This window comes from Haliotis rufescens, unplaced genomic scaffold, assembly GCF_023055435.1.
Source record: "Haliotis rufescens isolate VD_foot unplaced genomic scaffold, xgHalRufe1.0.p SCAF_6, whole genome shotgun sequence".
NCBI classification, from domain to species: Eukaryota; Metazoa; Mollusca; class Gastropoda; order Lepetellida; family Haliotidae; genus Haliotis; species Haliotis rufescens.
This window is the reverse complement of record NW_025964334.1, coordinates 15,912,998-15,923,205: the sequence shown is the minus strand read 5'-3', so window position 1 is coordinate 15,923,205 and position 10,208 is coordinate 15,912,998.

Below are 10,208 nucleotides of genomic sequence, written 5' to 3'. Positions count from 1 at the left end.
TTGACCAGACAACCCAGTGATTGATATCATGAGCATCGATCCAAGCAATTTGGATCGATGACATTCTTCAACCAAGTCAGCGAGCCTGACCACCCGATCCCGCTAGTCGCCTCTTACGAAAAGTATGGGTTGCTGAAGATCAATTCTAACCCGGGATACAGATCAGGTAATCACCTTCTGAACAGTCACCTTTTCAGTAAGAAATCTCACTACATGTATTCACATAGCCAACTGTACACGCATACACCTGGTGTCATCACCGATTTTCAGACTGGATCATTCGCAATGTTTTTATATGATTTGAGAATTTGAGGCTTCCCCAAACTCTTATGTAGTTTGATATTTTTGATAAACCGGATTATTAATTGTTAAATCGAATGTGAATGTATTTACAAATTGGTAATTCATGTCATTAATAAGAAGAAGATTATGCAATGAATTTAATGAGACTGTCCAACACATTGTCAGTGGATGCCCAGCTTTGGCACAAAGAAAGTATCTTAAGCGACATGCTGAGTGGCTCGATCATATTACCGTCTTCGCCATGCTTGTGGTTTTGACACAGAAGTACATTATGGTACGACCCGGAATATGTAGAGGGCGTCATGGAAAATGATAAATACAACCTTCTTTGTCCTTTTTTTATAAATCCAGTGAAATCATTTATATCATTGAATTTTCTGTTTTGGGTTAATAATTTAAAAATACCACCATTTATAAACCTATGTTACTGAAATGCCGAATGTCTTTTGTAGAGAACATGCGGGATTAAAATGAGAATTGATATTAAACCAACTGTGTTTTTGAAAGGTACGGCCAGAAAACTAGTTACATAAGGGTTCCCGACGAGTTTGTTTTTTCTTCTTTATTCGATTCCCGATGTTAGATGTGACAGGAGGGGGGTCAGCAATCAGCTGAAAGTCATCAGCTTGTTGTTTCCAAAGTAGTACAATTCTCACTGCTTGGCGACTTGGCGCGTACAGTTTACATAACTTGACAAACGACATGTCGTACACGTGAACATATCATGAACGGTAGTCTGTCTTACAGACCCTGATACAAAGATATAAAAACAGCCCATGCAAGTCTATAATGTTTGGCATGTCTAGATTATTGTAGTATCTGAAAATGAAGAAATTCTCTAGGCTCCTTTTCATTATATTTTGATTAAGATAATTGAACAACTGTTTTTTTCTTTACGATATGTTCATTTCAAAGACTCGATGTTAGTCTACATGAGGTGAGGTGAGGTGAAATGGGGTTGAACGTCGCGTCCAAGATTATTGCACTTATATAGCGACGTGCATGCACGTGTGTGTGTGTGTGTGTGTGTGTGTGTGTGTGTGTGTGTGTGTGTGTGTGTGTGGCTGCTTGTACTAGTCCGGACTGATGCCGAGTTATAGTGCTAGCCCACTGAGATACCATGCCGCAGTTTAACATGAATACCCCACTCAGACACAGTATACTGACTCCGAGCCAACCAGTCCTTGTTAAAGCCCCTTAATGCCGATCGCCAGACAGGGTAACAAGAAGTACCATCTTTTAACGTCTTTTGGTATGACGTGGCCGGGGATCGAACCCCGGACCTTCCGCTCTACCACTACACCACGGAGGCGGTCTTGTCGTACGGTGTGCTGTGGCCGAGTCCAGTGAAAAATGTCGAAATGTTTTGTACATTCATCCACAGCACGAGCTAAATGTGTTCGTTTAGCAGCCTCAACTCTTCTCATCTCATGCAGCTACAAGTTGTAGAGATTATCGCGCAAATGTGTGCGCACGCTCTACCACTAAACCACAGAGGCGGTCTTCGTCTACATGAACGGCGAAGGACTACTATCATGAGATCATGAGACGATCGTTAAATACTTAACACATGATATACTTACACTGTGCCTACTTTCTATTATTGATTATTGACATAAGAGACAAATGTTTGTCAGATAATCGTTCTGTTTACATTTACAAGGAGACAACAGCTCTCGGAATACATTGTGTTTCAAGCAAGGTGTAAAAAAGTAGTTTATGTTAAGACGGGGTTATATATTTACCTACATTTCATTAGATGTTTCGTGTCACTCTCAGGGACATAATGACGAAGTGTGCCCGACCTGTCTCAAGGGGTATTATTGATTACAGATTTTGCATATATTTAACGATGAAATTCAGTATTTATCTTAGAACATAAAATCGATATTTCAGCCTTAATACAGAAACTACTTTCAGTCTGCTTCAATTACGCTGTGGCTTTCAGAGGTAGATCGTGAAAAGATGTCGCTGATAAGATAACATTCCTGATAAGAGGGCTGACTGAGTATGGTTTTACGCCGCTTTTAACAATATTCCAGCAATATCACGCCGGGGGACACCAGAAATGGGCTTCACACATTGTACCCATGTCGGGAATCGAACCCGGGTCTTCGGTGTGACGAGCGAACGCTTTAACCACTAGGCTACCCGACCGCCCCCTGATAAGAGGAAAAATGCTCTGCACATAACAGAATTTATCATACCTCCATGTCAAAATGACCAGATCTGATTGGTCCACGTGATCTTGATAAAATACTGTGTTACCCGCCTTGGAGGGATATAATTTTTTCAGAGGGGAAATAAATCTCTTATACCCCGCCACGAGCAATTCAGGCTACACGTGGATTTCGGATAAATCCCTTTCACCACGCTTCCAAGCAAAAAGCGAGCTTTTTCCGAGTCAATAGAAGTCACGTGACATAGCACACGTTCACCTCAGCTCAATCGAACAGCCGTTTTCTGTCAATTTTGAATCTTTCTAATTATTTTACAATGTCATATTAAAACATGTCGGTAAGATAAATTCGTTGTAACAGGATCACTCGGAGTACATTGGGTTTTTATGCGTCCCGGTTAGGTTTTTACCACGAGACGGAGGCGAGTGGTATAAAACCTAGTAAGGCTCGCCTCCGCCTCGTGGTAAAAACCTAACCGGGACGCATAAAAACCCATGTACCCCCCGTGATCCTGCTACAACTTATTATATATTGGTCAAACAAGTTAGGTCTGAAAAAACATGAGACCGCCTCCGTGGTCTAGTGGTAGATCGTGGTAGAGCGGAAGGTCCGGGGTTCGATCCCCGGCCGCGTCATACCAAATCACTTTCAAAGATAGTACTTGTTATTAGTCTGTCTGGCGCTCGGCATTAAGGGGCTAAAATCTTAGCACTGGTCGGCTCGGAGTCAGTGTACTGCTTACTTACTTATTTATATTAGGAGATTTTACGTGCGCTTTCCGACTGGAGCGTATTTCGCACACGGGCCCGGCCGGGCCATTTAGTGGTATAAAAGTGGTAGCGAGAGGAGTGCAACCAAGGAGGGGGGTTTAGTGGTTGCTTATATAAAGTTTTGAAATTTTGAGATTTGGAATACATGCCTTGGGGGAGTGGTTGGGACTAAGGGAGTGTGTGGGGGTGAGTTGATGTTTTTTTGGATGTTTAGTGTTGGTGGTTTAGTGAAGTTTTAAATACGGTTAATTAGTTCTGTTTTGGTTAGGTAAATGCCTAGGGCTTTGAAGTTTTCTATTTTATTTTGGGGGTTAAGGATTGCTTCTAAGGTAAGAGCGTTATTTGGATTTAGGTTGGTTTGTAATGTTATACGTTGTGTGAGGTAGTGGGTGCAATGTAGTAGTACGTGGTCTATTGTTTCTGGGTGAGTGCAGTGTGGGCACTTCCCGTTTGCGTGTTTTTTTAGTTTTAGAAGGTGGTTATTTAGTTTGGTGTGTCCTGTTTGGAGTTTGGTGATTATTCTATCGATTTTTTTGGAGGGATGGAGGATTTTTGGTTTGGTGAGGGGTTTTTTGAGGGTTTTTAGGATTTGGGTTTTTGTGTTTTGATAGAGGTTATGCCATTTTTGGGTGATTTTACGTTTGTTTATACTTTTGATTTCTGCTTTAGATATTGGTAGCTTAAGGCTTATGTCTGGTATTTTTAGGGATTGTTTTGCGGCTCTGTCTGCGTTTTCATTCCCGTAAATTCCTACGTGAGCTGGTATCCAGATAAGTTGTATGTTTTTGCCTGCCTCTGTTAGTTTGTTTACGCTTTTGAGAATTTGGTTTATTAATTTGGGGCGGTTTTTGGTGTTTTTGTTTTGGAGGGCCTGAAGTCCGCTTAGTGAGTCTGAGAGTATTAAGATTTTTTTTTGGTTTTTGGTGTGATGGCTGTGGAGCGCCGTGGCGATACCCATGAGCTCTGCGGTGAATATAGATTGGTTGTTTGGGAGTCGGAAGGATTGAGTATTTTTGACTGGTTGGGCTATATGGACTCCGAAACCTGTGTGATTTGTGATCGGATCAGCGGATCCGTCTGTGTATATGTGACACCAATTTGGCCATTTTTGATGGATGTAAGCTAGTGATGTGCTTTTAGCTAGGTTTGGGTCGGTTTGTTTGTTTATTGTGTTGGCTAGGGATGTGTCTATTTTGGGGATTTTAAGTTTTGGGGTGAATACGTTTGATTGTTTGCAGTTTTGTTGTTGGTTTCCTATTTGGTGTTCGTTATGGTAGTTTATTATTCGTTGGGATATTGGGGTGAGTAGAGGGTGTTTTCTAGTAAGTGCCTGGTTTTGGGGACGTATGTTTTGGTTTAGCATGTTTTGGAGAAGGGGGTTTGATTGAGATGCTGCCCAGAAGTTTAGTGTTAAGTGTTGTCTACGTAAATTTAGTGGCATTTCTCCTGTAAGGGCCTGAAGTGATGTGAGGGAGGTGCCATGTTGAGTACGTGTTACTAGTTTGAGGGCTTGATATTGTATTGAATCTAGTTTTTTGGTTAGGGTTTCGTTTAGGGTATCGTATATGGCACAGCCGTAGTCTAGTTTAGATCTGATTAGGGATGTGTAGAGGCTGAGGAGGGTATCTTTAGAGGCTCCCCAGTTGGAGTCGGTTAGGCATCTTAGTGTGTTTAGATCTTTGCTACATCTGGTGGTTAGGTTTTGGACGTGAGCATCCCAGGAGAGATGCTCGTCGAAGATTAGACCTAGGAATTTAGTTTGCTTTTGAAATATGATTGGTTTATTGTTTAGTTTGAGGAGAGGGGAGGCCCGTCTCATATTTTTGTGTTTGAATACTATTCCTGTCGTTTTTTCGGAGTTTAGGGAGAAGCCCCATTTGTCTGCCCAGTTTTGTATTTTGTTTAGGGATTTTTGTAGTAAGTCCTGAGATGTTAAGATACTTTTGGAGCGGATCCATAGGGCTCCGTCATCCGCAAATTTTGAGGTGTTTATTTTGGGGGATAAGCCATCAAATAGGTCGTTTATCATTATGTTAAAAAGTGTGGGGCTAAGAATGCTGCCTTGAGGGGTGCCGTTTTCCAGGGGACACTGCTCTGACAAGGCCTGGTCTATACCCACTGTAATTTTGCGGTTTTGGAGGAAGCTTTGGATGTAGTTTACGATTTGACCTTTAAGTCCTATTTTTTTAAGTTTTTGGATTAATCCGTTATGCCATACCATATCAAAGGCTTTAGAGAAGTCCAGAAAGATGCCTGTTGTGTATTGTTTGTTTAGTTGACCGGTTTTAATATCCTGTTCGAGACGAGCGAGGTTATCTAGGGTGGAGCGGCCAGGAGTGAAACCGCTTTGATCTGAGTTTATTATGTTATTTTGAGATAGATAGTGTTGAAGTCTATTTTTGGCCATGGATTCCATTACTTTGCAAAGGTTGGAAGTAAGAGAGATTGGTCTATAAGAGTTAGCTTGGTTGGTTGGTTTACCGGGTTTGGGAATAGGTATGATTAGCGCCTCTTTCCAGGGGGTTGGTACATGGCCTTTTATGTAGATTAGGTTATATAGTTTGAGTAGTGTCTGGAGTAATTTAGGGGGGAGTTTTTTTAATATTTGGTAGGAGGTTAGGTCTAGTCCTGGGGCTGTTCCCTTTTTCCTATTTTGGAGTACATAATTGAGTTCTTCTATTGTGTACGGCTGATTTATTTCTAGGGCGTCATTATTTGGGTCTTGGCTAGGTTTGGTTTCTGTTTTAAGTTTTAGTTGGAATTTGTCACTGAAATTGTTATTACTGCTTGTGGCCGAAAAGTGGTTTGCTAGGTTGTCTGCTTTTTCGCTAGGGGTTGTTGAGTTATTTATGTTAGGTGTCTTTTGGTGACGTTTTAGGCCTCTAACGGCGTGGATTTTACGCCAGACCGTTCTGGCGTCTGTACGGTTGTTTAATCCCTCACAGAATTTTTTCCAGTCTCTAGTTTTTGCTATTTTAACTAGGTTTTGTACCTGGTGGTTTAGTTGGTGAGCTACTGGTATGTGGTTATGGTCGCGTTTGGCTTTGTTGAAGGCTGTTTTACGTTTTTGTCTAGTTAGTTCTATTTCCTCGTTCCACCAGGGTACAGAGGGCCTACCCGATTTATTGGGTTTTTTAAAGGGGATTGCGCTTTTGGCTGCGTTTATTATGAAGTCCGTTAGGTTTTGGCAATATATTTCTGGGTCACTATTTTCTAGTTCTACTAGGTTAGCTTGGTTGCATATGTCTTGGAATTTATCCCAGTTAGCCTGGTTGTAGTTAAATTTAGGTTCTGAACTTTCGGATTGATTTGGGACGTTAGTGTTTCCTATGGTTATGTTTATGGGGAAGTGATCACTTCCTAGGGGGGCGTCGTGAACTTCCCATTGGGTACTTTGAGCTAAGTCTGCTGTACTTATGGTTAGGTCGATAGCCGACATGTTTTTATTGTTTTTGTCGTATCTGGTAGGTTGGTTGTTATTTAGTAGTACTAAATTATTTGTTTCTATCCATTCTGATATTAGTTTGCCGTGATTATCTAGTTTATCCCCCGTGCCCCAGGAAGGGTGGTGGGCGTTGAAGTCTCCTAGAAAGATGGTAGATTTGTTGCCTATCTTTGTGAGTATGTTTAGATCCTCCGGTTGGATTTTCTGTTGTTGCCAGTGGTAGATGTTTATGATGTTTATTTTTTGGTTTTTAAGGGTGATTTGGATACCATTGGCTTCTAGGTTTGGGGTGTTTATTTTGATTTCCTCGTAGCTTATGTCTTCTCTAATTAGTATTAGTAGGCCACCTGATGCTCTTATTATTTTGTTTTTAGGTCGATCATGTCTGACTATGTTGTAGTTTGGTAGGTGAAATTTGGATTTATTGGAGAATTTAGTTTCCTGGATGCACGCTATGTGTGGTCCTTGTTTTAGTTTAAATCTAGCTTTTAATTCGTGGCTGTGGGAGTTAAGCCCGGCCGCATTCCACTGAAAGATATTTAGGCCTGTCATTATGTGGGCTTTTAGTGTTTGGAGATTACGATTTTGGTTTGGTTTTTGGTTTATAGTCCTGCGATTGCTAGGTTGTAACTATCGTAGAATTCTTGGTAGGTTTGGGTAGTTAGATTTAGTCTATGTGCTACCTGGTGTAGGTTAGTGGCTTTAAGGTCTGGTTTGATTTCTTTAAGCATGTATACTAGTAGGAGTGTGAAGCTATTTAGTTTGGTGGTTAAAGTTTCGGGTTCAGGTTGAGTTTGGGGTTTGCGTTTGCGATTTTTCAGGGTTTTGGGGGCTGAAAATGTTTTATCATTTATGTTTTGATCAGTTGTGGTTTGGGAGTCATCTAGGTTAATTAGATTGGTTTCCTCACTATCCATGGGAGTTGTGTGGGTGTTTGGTTGTGTTGGAGTAGGTGTACTGGGTATTTCAATGGGTTTAGTAATGTTTAGTTTTTCGTGTGTTGCTTGCTCGTGTGTGGTTGTTGTTGCCCTGGTGGCTGTAGATTGTATGGTGTTGGGGTGAGATATGGTAGGTTTAGTGAGTTTTGGTTTAGGTGCGGGTGTGGATGCGGCGACTGGTTTGGGTGTGGCGAATGTTGGCGGGTAGTGTTGGGTTTGGGTGTTTGTGGCTGATGCTTGTGGTGTTGGCATGAGGACGCCGTCGTACGGGCTCTGTAGGTGTGGTTGGTTGTTTGGTTGTGGTGTGGGTAGTAGGGGTGTTCTTGGATGCTGTGTCAGTTTTCGTGTTTGTAGTTTGGCCGAGTCGATGTTTATGTGTCGGTTGGCCTGTTGGGTGAGTGTGTGTTTGTGGGGGCATTTGTTGGATAGTGAGGAGTGGGTGTTTGTTTTGCAGTGAATGCACCAGGGGGCGCATGGCCCTAGACATTGAGGTTGAGCGCAGTTTCTACATTTAGTTTTTTGATATTTACATCCGTTAGCGGTGTGATTGTATTGGAGGCAGTTTGTGCACTGTTTGACTTGTTTGATATAGGGTTTAACTTCTAATTTAGATGACGCTCCGAAGGAGATGTGTTTAGGGGCTTCTGGATACGTTTCTGATTTTTGGAAGTTTATGATGACTATCGGCGTGTTGGTTATTCTACCGTTCCTATTTGATGTAATTCTTTTAGTGCTGGTTATTTTAGGTTGGGGGAAGGAGCCTGTGTTTAGATTTGCTTCGTTACTGTAGAATTTTAGGTCCTCCTCTGACTCTCTAGGGTTAACTCTAATTACTCCTCTAGTGTATAGTTGCCAGTTTGGGGTTTGGTGGGTTACTGTGTATTGAAATATTTCCGTTATTTTTTTGGCTGCGTTAAGTGATTGTTGGTCCGGAAAGATGATCTGAAATCCTTTGTGGGCTTCCCTGATTTTATCGAAGAGTATTTGTTGTTTTTTAAAGAATGATCCTACTTTATTGGCGGAGAGTACCTTACTTAGGATGTTTATGGGGCCAGCCGCGCAGAAGTAGAGGGCGAAGGTGACTATAGATGCGGGGGTGGAAGGTGATGCAGGTGTTGTGTTTGAAGCATTTAGCTTCCGTTTCTTTGGGTTTGTTGTGGTTGCAGGCGAATCCGGAGTTTTGGTGGGAGAAGCGACTGTGGTTTGCTTTCCGAATTCGTGCGGGATGAGGGTTTCAGGTGTCCGATCGGAGGTGTTGTGGGCCTCCGATGGTGTGGGTGTGTCTGTGCGGTGGATGTCTGCCTGGGTGATAATGCGTGTGTCGGTCATGTCTGTGGTAGTGTAGCTGTTGTAGGTTTGTAGGTTTTGGTTTGGGGGAGGAGAGTGAGCTGGGCTTAAGAGGGGGCTTTGTGTGTAGAGTGGGTGACTGGGTGAGTAGTGTTTGGCTGGCTTCTACGCTATTTGGGTTTTGGCTGGTGAGTTAGTTTGTTTAGCTAGGAGATTTTGGAGAGTTGGTGTTTTAAGTGGGCTTGGGGTGAGTTACCTTTGGCCTAAGTTTGAAAGGGTGTGTTTTGGTAGTAACTAGAGGGTTTGAGGGTTTGGTGTTTTAAGTGGGCTTGTGTGTGAGTGGTTTTAACCTAGATTGTATGGGTGTGTTGTGATAATTACCGATGTGTTGCTCTTGGGCTGGCTATCAGTGGAACTGTGCTGGCTTGGGAGGCTTTGCTGGGTGAGGTTGGCTTGGTGGCTGGATGGCTTGGGTTTGCTAAGCTGGAGAGGTGTTGCTAGCTTGGAGTACAAACTGCGACTGTGTTGTGTCCCCGGCCGCGTCATACCAAATCACTTTCAAAGATAGTACTTGTTATTAGTCTGTCTGGCGCTCGGCATTAAGGGGCTAAAATCTTAGCACTGGTCGGCTCGGAGTCAGTGTACTGTGTCTGAGTGGGGTATTCATGTTAAAGTGCGGCATTGTATCTCAGTGAGCTAGCACTATAAATCGGCATCCGTCCGGACTAGTACAAGCAGACACGCACACACACACGTGCATGCACGTCGCTATATAAGTGCAATAATCATGGACTCGACGTTGAACCCTTATTTGACCTCACCTCACCTAAACAAACATGCGAAAGCTCGGGGTTGAACTTCGAAGACACATACATGTATCTGCAATGCCCGCCTGTCCAGTTTCTTATTCACATGTGATCAGAATATTTTATGATCATATCTGTTTTACCGTCTCTGTTATTATTTCTTTTCGATATAAATACACTCTACAAAAGACGCACAGGTAGTATGTAGCTCATTGAACCTGACTACACAAAAAAATCCGGTATATAAATTGGATATATGTTATTGGAAAATGTTGGTGGCCTGATATTCGACAAACGGTGCGTCAAAACGCAGCCATTGTCGATTTCCTATGTCTTAAACGGCATTGTTTTCACACTTGTTCAAATAGAGGAAAACAGTACAGCAAAATGCACGTGCAAGTTATGGCATTCGTAACTCGTGGTAGTGGCTATATAAAGGCAAGCATGAGCCAATAATGTGTCATTCAATTGTCAACATA